Here is a 15,587-nt window from a genome sequence, read left to right as displayed (position 1 = left end):
GGCATAATCATAATTTTGGACATTATGGGTATAACTGTATTGGTATATGTGATAATTGTTGAGACCACATTATTATGTGGATATGTCTGTGATCTGCGACTCGAGACGATCCTAGTGAGCAAAGTAGCGAAAAAGTCATGGCGGGGATTTATACCCGGCTTGGGGTGAGCTTAGGGGTATAAATGGGAATTTAGTGAGTGTACTGGAGTCTATCTTGACATTGAGGAATATTATTAATTAGGTATCGGGAATTAAGCGGGAAATATTAGAGACACTTAAGGAGTTAGCGGGAATTGGGTAAAATGACTAGAATGCCCTTAAGGGGATTAATGGGGTTAGGAATAAAGGGGAGGGCATTAGGGTCATTTGGCTTTCTAAGGATGGAATTACTGAGACTTTATGTTAGTGGGAAGTGTAGAGAAGTTTAGAAGTCTGAAAGAGAGAAAAGAAGAAAAAGGAGGGAAAAAGAAAGGAAGAAAAACAGAGAGAGTTTTATAAGGTCGGTTTAAGCTTCCTTCATCAATTTCTTAAGGATTTCTAGAGCAAAGCTCAGAGGAGAGCTGGGATAGACTGAACATCAAGGATCCTAAGCTAGGGTTGAGGAATTGGCAGAGGTTTAGCAAGAGGTCACTAACACTTGAGGTAAGACTTTAGAGTTCTTCAGTTTCTGTTTCTGGTTTTTAAGCTATGGTGTTTAAGTTGAATTGGATGGAAACTTTAGGGAATTCAGGCCTAAAGCTAAGGAGGAGCAAGCCAAGGAAGTCTAGAGGCAACTTGTGGTCAAAATCCCATCAAAGGTATAAACTCTAAGCTCTAACTTTGATGTTCAACTGGTTTCTGCTGAGTTTCATTGTCTAGAAGTGGCTATGGTGAATTTTGAGTTTGGGGATGCATGAGCTTGAGTTCTAGGTATTTGGGGTGCTTGGGATGAGTGGAGTATGGTCATAAGGTTGTTTTTGAGTTTGGGAAAGATTTGGAGGAGTTTTGGTTGAGGTTGGTTCGAGGAAATCGCAGGAGGGAAAAAATGGTGTTAGCCTGCCTGTGACTAGCGCTACAACGCTAGCCTTTGGGCGCTGTAGCACTAGGCCAAGCTTGCTAGGGGATTTTGCTTCTGTTTGTAGCGCTGTAGCGCCCTCCCATGAGCGTTGTAGCTCTACCCTGCCTTCTGAAGAGGATTTTAGGGTTATTTGCAAGGGTTTTTGACCAAGGGTTTGGGGTTTGGTTCCACCACCTTGTTCGGTGGAACTAGGACTTCCCGGGGGCTCGGGATTAGCCCCGAGGCTAGGTTTTGGACTTGAGGATTGAAGATGGCTTTGGCCTATGATTGTGTTTAGGTGAGCTCTAGGGCTCGAGGGGGATCGTGCTCAAGGAGTCGAGGGATTAGCCCCTAGTTATATGTTTGTGATGGGACTAAGTGCTCCCGATATTTGTATCGTGTCAATGATGGGATTATGCCACGGGACATGTAAAAGCGGCCTAAGGGCGCCGTACACTATATTTGCGCACAGGGCGCGGCTTGGCCACTGGTAGCCGAGGACAGCTTAATATTCACTGAGCTCGGTTTAAGCGGGCCGGAGTTAGTGGGATAACGGAGGGAGCGGCCTGAGGGCGCTAGCCCTAGTTATCGCTTGTGGGCTATAAATGATATGAGTTGATATGTTTAGTATGTGGAATACTTTATTATATTGAATGGTTATATGGTTGAGATTATGTGATGCAATATGAGATATTGATTTGTCTGTTGATTGCTTATGCTCTGTTGTTGTGTTTTCTTGCTGGGCCTTGGCTCACAGGTGCTACGTGGTGCAGGTAAAGGCAAGGGCAAGCTGGACCAATCCTGAGTTGGAGGGCTGTGGGGTTGAATGTACATAGCCAGCTGTTCGATCACCATGGTCGAGGAGTGGATCAGGACAGGGATTACCTAACTGTCTGTTTTGCCTTAATATGGTTTGTTATTGTATCCAAACCTTATGACTTTTGTAAACGGTCCTTAAACTTAATATTTTTGGGATCCCGTGTAAACAGATAATGTTACTTAATGAAAATGCGACTTTTGAGACCAAAACATTTTAACCCTAGTTCCTCTATAGTTCGATAACACGCTTTTAATTAAATGACTTACTTAGCAAGTCTAGCACTTTATAAACACTCAGTGTAGCGGTCCTGGCTATCTAGGGCGTTACAAAAACACATTCTAAAATGACGTTAAAATAAAGTTATCATTTATAAAAACTAATTGATTATTAATTAAATATAATTTGAGTAATTATAATCCCAATAATTATAATAGTAGTTTAAGAAACTATTTATTATAAAAAAAAAATTATGAATTATTTTTCCCCAAAATTTGAAAATATTTTAGGATACTATTAATTATTAAGTAATAATCAATTAAATTATTATTTAAAAAATGGTAACCACATTTCATTAGTTATTAATTAATAATTTATGAAATTATTATTTTAATAAGAATAGTTATTATTTGGAAATTAGGTCATCTTATTTGGAACCTATGGTTAGGGTTTGAGTGTGCAATTCCCAAGACCCACAACAAAGGACGAAGCCCATGGAGATTACAAGAAGTTTTAAAGCCCAAGGAATGCCTTAGTGTATTTTTGTAATTTCATTTAACAAAGAGAACCCAGTCAATACCCTAATGTTTAATTATATTGTATGATTGGTAACATATTGATATGATCATCTCACATGTCATATAGAATAGGAACGCCCACTCATTGCGTCATTAAAATTGCATGTTATGTACAAATGTTAATTTTTATTAACATGTCTTCTAGGATAGAAAAGTAGTATAGTTCTTTTTCTTCCATAAGTGGGCACAAATAATGTGAATTAAATTTAAGTAGTTAAATTGGGTAATATCACATTAATAGCATGTCTAGATTACCTTAGTATGTTTTAAGGTTATTAATGAGTTTAAAACCTAAGAAAAACATCATTTATAATTAATTAGTAATTGTTAGTAATTATTCTTGTTGTCTGTATTTTCACCACGAGACACATGACAATTAGGAGCAATTAATGACAAGATAAGTCATGAGGTGCTTGGAGTGTGAACTCCTTCAGGATACCCAAACCGGCCAAGGCGTCGATGTCTCTAGGTGAGGCCACACCTCGAGGCGAGGATGCCACCAGGTGAGGCCACGTCCCGAGGAGCTCTCTTCACTTGCCCATCCCCCAAGTCTAGGATTCTAGTCCTCGAACCAAAAGTATTGTCAGTCACTGCAGGTATGGGCCTCCAGAAGATTATCTGACAGCTTTTGCTAAGCCTCAATTAATGGTGTCGAGTTTGTACCCTCGAAAATCAACATTTCCCACAACGCCACCTGACACGGGCGACGGTGTGCCACATGCTGACAGTCAGAGTCATGTTCCCCATAATTTGGTACACAACTTTCTACAATGGGCCCCGTTCAATCTACCTGGGTCGTAGTCTCTATTTAGTTCAACCCTTTATGTATTAGTTCAGCATTAATACCCCATAATGTGGGAGTGTGTATTAATTATAGATGATTAACATTAATGACCCCAACCTCCATAAATAGGGCTGGGGTATCTCCTTGTAAAGGATCCCAATTTTAGAGAGAGAAACTCTGTAACTCATAACAATATATACGATGTCTGAAAAGCACCATTGAAGTTTGCTAACAAGCTTCAAGCTCATTAAATATCAGAGACTCGTGGAGTAGGGTTCTTTTATAGTCTGAACCATGTAAAATTCTTGTGTTCTTTTCTATTATTTTCTTAAACACTCGGATTAAGTTGATAGCGAACAAAGCAGTCAACAATTCTAAATTTTGTAATCTTAGAATTTTAAGTGTTAAAATTTGGATTGCATAAGTGATTTAGATTTAATAGTTAAATTTTGGTAATAATCACTTAGTAATTAAATTATGAGATATTTTAATAGAAAACCTTTTATTTGTAAAATAGTGAGTGGGAGAATGTTATAAGGCACTATAACTTACGGTCTCCACTATTGGTTGAAAAATGTTGGTTCTAGTCAAGGCCTCGAGACTGCTTTGCTTTCGTCCTCCCTATCGGAAGGGGTTTTGGCTAGGAATTTAACATGTAGACCTCTTTGAGATAGGGTCTTAAGATGTATTCCATGTTTGACCTATCCTATTGATGACATTCATAGTAGGTTACACTCACGAAAAATATATCTACCCTAGCTAGATATATTTTTGACCAAAATAACAGTATTTTTTTATTATAGAGATATCAAATATTTTGATATAATAACAATTGAGAGCATCTCGTTTTAACTAGCAAGTATTTGACATATCCTATCAACGACACTTACTTGTGTTGGTTATCTCATCGTTGTACTTTTATGAACAGGTTTTTGTAAGCATGCATCATGTTTATTTTTATTTTATTGTACAAATACTATGATTTATGGTGTATGAGTGTGTGGTTGTATTTTTTATTTTTCTTTTGTTTAATTACAGTAATACAATGACTGGAGGAAACTCTCATACAACAATTCCTTCTAATGACAAAGTTACTAGTAATATTAAAATGTTGAAAAATAACAAGATTTTTTAACTAATGATTAAGCACACAACTCATAAGCCTCGCATTAACAAAGGCAAGGGCAAAGAAGTTGCTCACTCCAACTACAATGGGATTTTTTCTCACTATCATACAGATGGGTATTGTAAGAGGAGCTATAAAAGGAATCTCGAGGAGTTAAAGAACTGAAAGGAAAGTAAATATGATTTTCTAGAAAATAAGGCTTGTTTAGTGGAAAATACTTGTTATACCTGGATAGTTGATTCAGGAGTCACTAATCATGTTTGTTCTAATTTAAAAATGTTTATCTCTTGGACAGATCTCCAAGAAGGGGAGTTCACACTGAGAGTGGGGACATGGGCTTTTGTTTAAACCAGAGTAGTGGGATAAGTGAAAATTTATTTTACTGAAAATAAATTATTATTTCTAAAAAAACATCTATTTTATTTCTGATTTTAAAAGGAATTTAATTTCTGTTTAAAAATGTTAGAACAATACTATTCTATTTCTTTTAATAATAATTATGTTACTATTTCAAGAAACGATTCACATGTTTGTAACAGAAATCTAGAAAAATGTCTATGTATGATAAGATCTTAAATGTCTTCACTACTCAATGCTAAAATGTTCAAATCTGAACAACCAAAGTCAAAACAACAAAAAGTACCTCAAGACGATACATTTCTTTGGCACTTAAGACTAGGTCATATTAACTTAGATAGCATTCAAAGAATAGTTAAGGACGAGCCTCTAAGTGAGTTAAGGGTCAGAACTCTATCAGTTTGCGAATCTTATTTAGAAGGAAAAATGACCAAAAGACCTTTCTCCTCTAAAAGTGTTAGAGCCAAAGAACCTCTCGAGTTATTTCACACTGAAGTTTGTGGTCTAATGAATGTACAAGCTTGAGGTGGTTACGAGTATTATGCCACCTTCATTGATAACTCAAGATACAGTTATGTATACGTGATGCAAAGGAAATCAGAAACCTTTGAAAATTTCAAAGAATCCTGAGCGGAAATTGAAAATCAGATAGGAAAAACCCTTAAAATGCTATGATCAGATCGAGGCGGGGAATACCTTGACAATGAATTCGAAGATTTCTTGATAGAGCATGGAATTGCTTCACAACTCACTACACCAGGTACTTTGCAACAAAAAGGTGTTGCATAATGGAGGAATATGACTACATAAAATAATATGATAAAGGTCCAACAAATAACATTTTATAGAGATAAAATACCACAAGGTCCACAACCCTGCAGTTGGCACCAATCACAGTCCAAATGGATTGTGGCCCACGTATAGGCCCAATGTGATTAGGGCTAGATCTTCTTTTGATTGTTATATTAATAGAACATGACATCATGAGAAAAAAAAAGATCAAATGCAATTAACTTTATTTTCCAAGAGGGAAAAATAGAGAACTTTGTTCTCTCTGAATTGTGAGAATAACACTCTCTCATGTGTTGAGATTCAAAAGTGTGTTCTTGTGTATCCTACCAAATAGTGTAGACATCCACCTATCTCCTTCTCTTTGTGAGAGCCATAGTATGGAAGATGGTGGCTTTGGAGGCTAAGACACTATTTGATCTGCACGTGTTCTACATCCAAAAAAGGTATTTGTAAGATTCTATTTTATTCAGATTCATGTGCATGAGAAATATCTTATTCTAGTTATGGTTCCTAGAGTAATTCATTCTTATGCTTTAATAATTGTTATTATTGCATTGAAATATTAGCCCATGCTTCCACTGCTTTGTCTATCACATGATCAAAAACCAACAATAACATCATCATCATCATCTTCATTAATGATAACTCTTGAATAAAGAGTTATTTCATGTGCTTTTGAACTTATAATTGTGGAAAAATCGTGGGTGATGTTAGTTTATTTTTAGCTTTCGTAGTTAACTTTGGTGTTTTTATGATCTTAATTAAGTTTAATTATTTTTGTAGTTTTTAATAGCTAATGGGTTAAAGGCAGTAGTTTCATGGATAAATATTTGCACAAGGAATGAATTAGCATGTGAAACTATTTTAACTGAAATTTTGATGGCTGAATTATCAGGTTTGCTGCAGCAAAATAGATTTCGCTGAAGCATTTTGATCAAGTAGTTTTTGGGCACATGGAACACGTGGCAAGTCAATGGGTGAGCTGGAATATTGGCTGAGGTAGCAAGGGCAGAAAGAATCAGTAAACATATGGGAGAAAAGGACAAAAGAAAAAAGAGGAACTCGCGTTTTTAAAGGAGGAAGGGCAGTATTGGACTTTTGGGGGGCTAAAGGAGGAAACCTAAATTGGACTTAAGGAGGCATCAGCCGAAATAGGAAATCATCAGCCATTTTTAGAAAGAAAAACCAGCAAAAGAAAAGAGAGAAACTCATAAATCAACAAGGAAGAAGGAGGACAAACAAAGAAAGCTCAAGCATTATTTTGAATTTGTTCTTTCTTTTTATTCATAAACTTTATTTTTATATTTTCTGAATTGATTTCTAAATCTGAATATTATGGGCTGTTTTGATTGTGGATTAATGTTTATGAACTCAGTCATGAACTAATTTTTAGGTGGCTTGAATTGTTGATGAACCCTATGTTATAGTCTATCAATTTCTTGCACTTTATTTTAGTAAAATCTCCCTTGTTCATTCAAGTGTGCTTATATTAATTTATTGTTGTTGTTTGGCAAGCAATAGCAAGTTATTTAATTATGTTTAATGCTGAAAATATTAAATGTAATGGGAAGAACATGGATGACACAAGTCATAATTTATGTTAGGTTATGTTAGTAAGTAATATAGGGATATGTTATTTACCTTGTGTAACTTTTGAGAATTAAAATTAAACTTTGAATTGCATTCTTAAATATGATTTTACATAGGAATATGTTTAATTAGGTAGAAGAGTTAATGTCATAAAATTTGGGAAAGTTTTATGAGTGTTTAAATGAATTCTTGTTAACCTGGGAGTTTTGCTAGAATATTGCTGCCGCAATCTGTCCGCAATTTGTTCAGGATGATTAATATAGGAGAATTCAATAATTCAAGTCCATTTTTCAATTCATATATTTCTCTCAAATTTCTTGTTCAGTTCAGTTTTTAATTTCAGTATTTCCATCTTTTTAATATTTTTCTTAGCCTAAAAACAACCCATTTGATTTTTAGTACTTATAAGTTGTTTAGTAATTGTTTTGCTTATTTTTCTATTTTGCAATCCCTGTGGAGACGATTTACTTATCATTATATTACTTGTGTGATTACGTGCACTTGCGTATTTAAAATCAAATATTAAATTTATCACAACAATTGATATCCAAGGCGTTGCATAGTGCAGCAAGATCGTCACCGTTCATGGCTTAAAATACTGATAGTTGCACAAGATAGGTTGCTTCAGACCCTTCTAACCAAACTTATGTTGGTATTAATTTGAATAAAATCAGGGACGCAGCGGAAGGGGGTGGTGGTTTTAAAAATTATTAATACCAAGCTAGGATCAATACATATATTTATACATTAAATCTATACAAAAAAAGAGAAGAAGGTTACCTCTTTTAGTCTATCAAGAGTCCTTGAATCTTTTTGTATAATGAAATGATCATCCTATCCAACGAAGACTCACACCTTAGTCTTCCAAGTTGTTCCTCAAACACACAAGGACGTGTGGGGGCACGTAAGATTCACTAGTTTGATTATTTAGGCTATCTAGATGTTCTCAACACATGAGATTTAGAGAGTTTGAAGAAAGAGAATGCTAAAAAGAGTTCTACAAAATTTTCAAACTTAGAAAATTTCTATCAATCGATCTGACTAATAAGTCTGATTTTTTAGATTAAAAAGATCGTATCTTTTTAAACTTATAAAGATAATAAAATATTTTTATTTTCTTTCAATTTAACTAATTCATAAATGATATGTTATAATTTTATTTTAATTATTTATTTTCATCAAATTAAAACAATAATTAAATAATTACATAAACAAATAATGTTTGAATCCAGGGACACGTGGCACTGTAAGTTGCGCCACTTATGTGTGTCTCTTATTTTTCTCATTGGTATTTTTATTTAAATTTAAGACAATATATTTATTCCAAAAATAAATATTAGTTAATTCAAAATTAACCTTATCTTAATTTATCACTTTGAATATTTATCTTATACTAAGATAATATTTAACTCTCTTTAAGATTAATCCAAACACTGATTAATATTAGTTTCAACTAATATAAAGATTTTTCAAATAAAAACTAATTAGTCAAATAATTAATTAATTGCACATAGTTATCACTTAGCCCTGGAAAATTAATTCATTTGTAATTTAGTCCTTTTATCCATTAATCTTGCCTGCGACATCTTTACCCTTGATAGTGTAGGATAGAGGCGACCTGGGGACCATGGACCTATAATACTAAGCTTGAATAAATCTCATGTTCACTAATTAGAGTTGGTCAAGAATTACTATTTTACCTTTCTAATTACCTCTTGTTCCTTAAGTAGCATTGATTAACTAGTGAATAATTAATCTATAATTATAGTGTAGATTTGAGCTCAGTAATTATTCAGTCCCAGAATTTACCCTTAAGGGAACAACTATTCGATCTGTTAGGAAATCGTGGATTCCATTATTGTAAAATAATTTTCCCATCCATTCATAACAAAAGATCCAATAAACATGAATAAATATTCATGAAAGTTCAGGATTTAGACTGATCTACAAATGATCATCTTTTAAGATATGAATTGAATCTTTATGGCAAACGGTAAGTTCATACAGAAATTAATTCACATCACATCGTCATATATAATCGCAATTATATAAAGTACCTATTCCAAGATGTCTATCCACATCAGTAACCGAATCTTGATTACTTGCATCTCATATGATTAGTAAACCGTACTAGTAACCATTCATTAAAGATTTTGTACTTTAATATGTTGTTGACTATTTTATTCATTATATGTGATTTTAATTCTCTCATACGCATACAAGATCATATTCCCATAAATGAATATGTAATTTTTTATATTTATATATAAATTATTCAAATAATACTTTCAATAATAAGATATAATAAAATTGTACTTTTATTTAACTCAATAAAAATGACTTTTCACATGTTTTTAGGACACCAACCCTAACAAACTCCCACTTGCCCTTAAAGCAAGTGAGGCATCTCTCTCAATCCCATATGATGTACATAATCCATAAAAGACTTTGCAAGAAGTGTCTTGGTAAATAGGTCTACCAGGTTTTGTTCTGACGGTATCTTCATAACTGTCACATCACCTCTATACACGACCTCTCTTACCAGATGGTATTTTCTTTTAATACGTTTTCCTCTCTTGCGACTTCTAGGTTCCTTTGGCATAGCTACCGCTCCACTGTTGTCACAGTACAGGATTAGTGGCTTCTCCATATCTGGAATCACTTCCAGATAAGTGTAGAACTTCCTAAGCCAAATCGATTCCTTAGCTACCTCATAAGCTGCTATATACTTGGCTTCCATGGTTGAATATGCAATACTTGATTGTTTGATACTTCTCTAGACTACAACTCCTCCACCAAGAGTGAAAATTGACCCAGGCGTCGATTTACAATGGTCTGATTGAAAATCAGAACCAGTGTATCCAGTAGGGTTTAACTCACCCCTAAATAAACAAGCATATAACCTATAACATCTCAACTTCCCTAATAAGGCTTAGTGCCTTGATTAGGGGGCCAGGATGGCAATAATTGATTTAATTATGTATTACGTGATTATTTGCATGATGATATGAATTATGTGAGTTGTATTATAATATGACTGTATTGGCATGTTTAGGTGTATTAAGCATGCATGTGGGCCCGTTTCTTATTAGAAGGGAAATTTTGTCCCGTTGAGAGCATATTTTTATATATATGTGTGTGTTTTGATTGAGACCACATTATTATGTGGATATATTTGGGTTATTTAGCACGAGACGATCCTAGGGAGGAAGTTAGCAGTTCAGTCATAACGAGGTTAAATACCCGGCTCGGGGTGGGCCTAGGGGTATTTTGGTAATTTAGTACAATACCAGGATTTCATAGGTAATGGGAAATTATTTGGTGATTAATGGGGATATTAAAAGTAACGGGAATTATGAGGCGTTAATTGAGATTAGCGGGAAGTGTGGCAATGATGATATTTCCCTTAGGGGCATCAAATGAATAAGGATTGAGCAAGGGGTAGTTTGGTCTTTTTCTAAGCTTGGAGTGACTTAGTCACTTAGAACCCCTCAGAACCTAAGGAAACCCAAAACATAACTCTCTCCCCCCCCCCCCCCCCCCACATTCTCTCTCTCTTTCTCTCCCACTTGCTTTGTTCAAAGAATTGAATTCTTGGAAAAATTAGTATTGAATTGAAGGCTTGAGGCTAGGATTGGATTAGGTGAGCTGAAAGGTTGTAATTCACAACTGAGGTAAGCTTTAAACCTTGTTTTGATTAAATTCTAGTCAAGGATTTAAGTTTGATTTGTGATGAGGTTTTTGGTTAAGTTCTTGGGTATATGTGCTGCTCTGAGTGTAGTGTTGAGGTTTTGGGACTCAATTATGGGTTTGGTTCTGCGTTGGGGTGAATTTTGAGGGAATTGGCTCGGAGAAAGTGTTTAAAAACTGGGTTCGTAGGGACGCTCCACGACCCTTATGAACTCAGAGGCCAGGGCAGTTCCCTGAACGCCCTTTGCGCTGTGACGCTTGGTGGGCAGCGCAGCGGCCCGTGTCCAGGAAAATTGAGGGCTAGGCTATCTGACTTAAGGAGAGTCGTGGTGCTTGTGACGGGTGTCGTGACTCAAATCGGGAAGCAGTAACTCGAACCTAAGGGCACAAGAAGGATTTTACTACCCCGTTTAGTAGAATTCGAGGTCCCGGAGACTAGGACTCGGTTCAGAAGTCTTTATTTACTCGATATTGATGGATATCATTTATTATGGTTGTGACTAGGGTACCGCTAGGGCTCAAGACGGGATCGTGCTCGGGGGTCATGGTAATTAACTTGTGCTTGGACAGAGGTAAGAAAAATGCACCCAATACGTGATATATGTGATTAGGGCTTGACCCAGTTGTTAGATATAAATATGATTAGGGCTTGGGCCCTTGTGAATGAGCATGATTATGATTATGCCTGTGATTTTTTGATTGAGCATGCTTGAATAATCTATATCTGGCTAATTGTTAAATGATATATGCTTGTTTGCATTATCTGATTGAAAAGCATTGACTTCTAAGTCAAGGACAGCAATAGAGCGTTGAGCGCTGGTCGAAAGCATTGACTTGTAAGTCAAGGTAGGAAATAGCATGTTGAGCTCTCGTCGATATGGTTAGGGCTAATCAGGAGTGTGATATAAGCTTACCCGACTCTATGGTCGTTGGAAAATTAAAGCGCCAAGAACGTTGTGCCAGCTCCAAGGCTGGTTATACAGAGGAAAGGGCAGTGGGCCCCGGGGTGACTCTATAGTCCTATATCCTAGGGCAACGGGCCCTGGTATGACTTATTAATAATTTATTTAGGGCACCGGCCCCGGGGTGACTCTATGGTCACGTATTTAGGGCAATGGGCCCCAGTGTAGCATTGTAGTCACTTATCTAAATAGAATGCACGCATGAGTAGTATTATTACTACTAGACATGCTTATTGTGATTCTGTAATATTTTATTATCTGCTTATGAGCATGTTTAAGTTTTCTTTCCGAGCATTGGTGTACGGGTGATATGTGGTGCAAATAAGGGGAAAGGGAAGATGGACCGACCATGAGTTGGAGAGCTTCGATGGAGATGTGTACATATACGACTGCTCAACCACCACAGCCGGGGTTTCTTAAAGGAACTAGGGTCAAACCCTATTTTTCCACTTAGGTAAGTTGGTTGTAACTTTTGAATTGTAATTAGCCTTTTAAACGTTATTTTGGGATCTCATGTATGAACGTAAACATTTTAATGAAATGGTTATCCTTTTGACCAAAAATTTAAACTCTAAATCGTTAATCATGTTTAGTTACACGTTTATGGCCAAGCGACTCATTTAAAGAGTCTAACACTATTTAAAACACATAGTGTAATGATCTTGGCTATCCAGGGCATTACATAATCTCTTGTTCTCCGAAGATACTTGAGTATGTGCTTTACTGTAATCCAGTGCTCTAAAATGAGATTTGATTGATAACGACTTATGATTTCCACGGCATAGCATATGTCCGCCCTAGTACACAACAAAACATACATAAGACTCCTAACTGCTGAAGCGTAGGGATACTTTCTTATGTCCTCTTCTTCCTGAGGTGTCTTTGGACATTGCTCCTTAGAAAGAGTAATTTCATGTCTAGTCGACAACTGACTTTTCTTGTAATTCTCCATTGAGAACCTTTCTAGCACTTTATCTATATAGTTTGCTTGAGAAAGTTCCAAGAGCTTGTTCTTCATATCCCTGAGGATTTGGATTCCTAGAATATAGCTCGCTTCGCCCAAATCTTTCATTTGAAACTTTTCAACTAACCAATTTTTTACATTTGACAATGTCTCTACTTCGTTGCCAATGAGAAGAATGTCATCCACGTAAATAACTAAGAAAACCACTATTTTTAAAAAAAATATTTATCTACATATACTTCGTCGACATTCTGTTCAAAACCATATGTTTTAATTGTCTCATCAAAGGTAATGTTTAAAGATCTAGATGCTTGTTTTAATCCATAAATGGATTTTAACAATTTGCACATCTTATGATCTTCCCTTTTCTTCACGAACCCTTTTGGTTGTACCATATAAATACTCTCATCAAGATAGCCATTAAGAAAAGTTGTCTTGACGTCCATCTGTCATATCTCATAGTCATAAGTGGCAACTATGGATAAGAGAATGCGTATGGATTTTAGCATGGCAATGGGAGAAAATGTCTCTTCATAATCGACACCCTCTCTCTGTGTATAGCCTTTGACTACAAGTCTTGCCTTGAAAGTCTCTACTTTCCCATCAACACCTCTTTTCTTCTTGAAGATCCATTTGCACCCAATGGGTCTAGCATCTTCAAGCGGGTCTATAATTTTCCATTAAAAATTGGAATACATCGATTCAATTTCTTGGTTAATGAATTCTTGCCATTTTTCCTTTTCAGGATCTTCCATTGCCTCCTTAAAGGTCAATGGATCATCCTTGTCTATGTCAGAAAAAAAATACGCGTGCTTCATGTTCATAGCGAACAGGTTGTCTAACAATCCTCTCACTACCACATTGCACTAGGGCTTCTCTTTCAGGAACAATGTTCTCTATGGTTTGTCATTTATTATTTAATGATGATGATGATGGAATTTGATCAGCTGTAAGTTCCTCCAAAACTACTTTGCTATAAGGTTTATAGTTAGTCATATAGTCATGCTTAAGGAATGTTGCATTTGTGGAAACAAATACCTTTTGATACTTTTGACCATAGAAATAACCACCTCATGTCTCTGGAGCATAGCCAACGAAAATACACACTTCAGACCTTGAGTCAAGTTTCCCTGACTTAAGTCTAAGAACATGAGCAAGACAATCCCAAATGGTTTGTTACCATTCCACAACTCAAGTTGTGTCTTGCTTATTGTATTAGATGGGAGTGCATTCAAAATGTAAGTCATCGTCTGAAGTGCATAACCCCAGATTGTGAGAGGAAGATATGAGTAGCTTAATATAGACATGTCCATGTCCAACAAGATCATAATTTCCTCTTTCTGAAACACCGTTTTGTTGTGGCATTCTAGGTTCTTTTTGTATAATCAAATGATACTCCTATCCAATTAAGACTCACACCTTAGTCTTCCAAGTCGTTCCTCAAACACACAAGGACGTGTGTGGGCACATAAGATTCACTAGTTTGATCATTTAGGCTCTCTAGATATTCTCAACACATGATATTTAGAGAGTTTGGAGAAGAGAGAATGATGAAGAGAGTTCTAGAAATTTTTCAGGCTTAGAAAATTTCTATCGATTGATCAGGCTAATAAGTCTGATTTTTCTGATTAAAAGCATAGGATCTTTTTAAACTTATAAAGATAATAAAACATTTTTTAATTTTTTATTAAATTAATTCATAACTTATATGTTATAATTTTTTTAATTATTTGTTTTAATCAAATTAAAACAATAATTAAATAAATAAATACTATTTGAATCTAGGGACATGTGGCATTGTAAGTGACACCACTTCTGTGTATCCCTAATTTTTCTTTATTAAATTTAAGGAAATATATTTATTCTAAAAATAAATATTTGTTAATTCAAAATTAACTTTATCTTAATTTATCAGTTTGAACAAATATCTTATACTAAGATAATATTTAACTCTCTTTAATATTAATTCAAACACTGATTAATATTAATTTCAACTAATATAAAGAATTTTCAAATAAAAACTAATTAGAGAAATAATTAATCAATTCATAATTAATTAATTGCACATAATTATCACTTAGCCCTGGAAAATTAATTTCATTGTAATTTAGTCATTTTATTCGTTAATCTTGCATGTGACATTTTTACCTTGACAATGTAGGATAGAGGCGACTCGGGGACTATGGACCTAATATACTAAGCTCTAATAAACCAAACTATTAATTAAACTATTTAATTAAATAATCTTATTTATTACTTATATTATTAGTTCACTATAAATATGGAATTGCACTCTTAGTAATTATAGAATTATATTTACAGAGTATTTTCTTGTAGTCTATTAATATAATCAATATATGTAGTTCTGTTATTCATTTATTTGTTCGCTAATTAGAGCTAATCAAGAATTACCGTTTAACCTTTCTAATTACCTCTTGTTGTTTAAGTATAATTAATTCACCAGGGAACCAATATTTGATCTGTTGGGAAAATATGAATCATGTTCCTAGCCATTTAATATATTGAATCTCCAAAACAAAAGTTACTAGCCTCATTATATTAATAAACCTTCACGAATGGACCAAAATATCCAATAAACATGAATAAGAGTTCATGAAAATCGCATAAATTATTTTTAGTTTCTAATGTATCTCACAATGTCCATTAGTGAA

This window comes from Humulus lupulus, chromosome 3 (assembly GCF_963169125.1).
Source record: "Humulus lupulus chromosome 3, drHumLupu1.1, whole genome shotgun sequence".
In the NCBI taxonomy this organism is placed as follows: Eukaryota; Viridiplantae; Streptophyta; class Magnoliopsida; order Rosales; family Cannabaceae; genus Humulus; species Humulus lupulus.
This window is presented reverse-complemented; position numbering follows the sequence as displayed.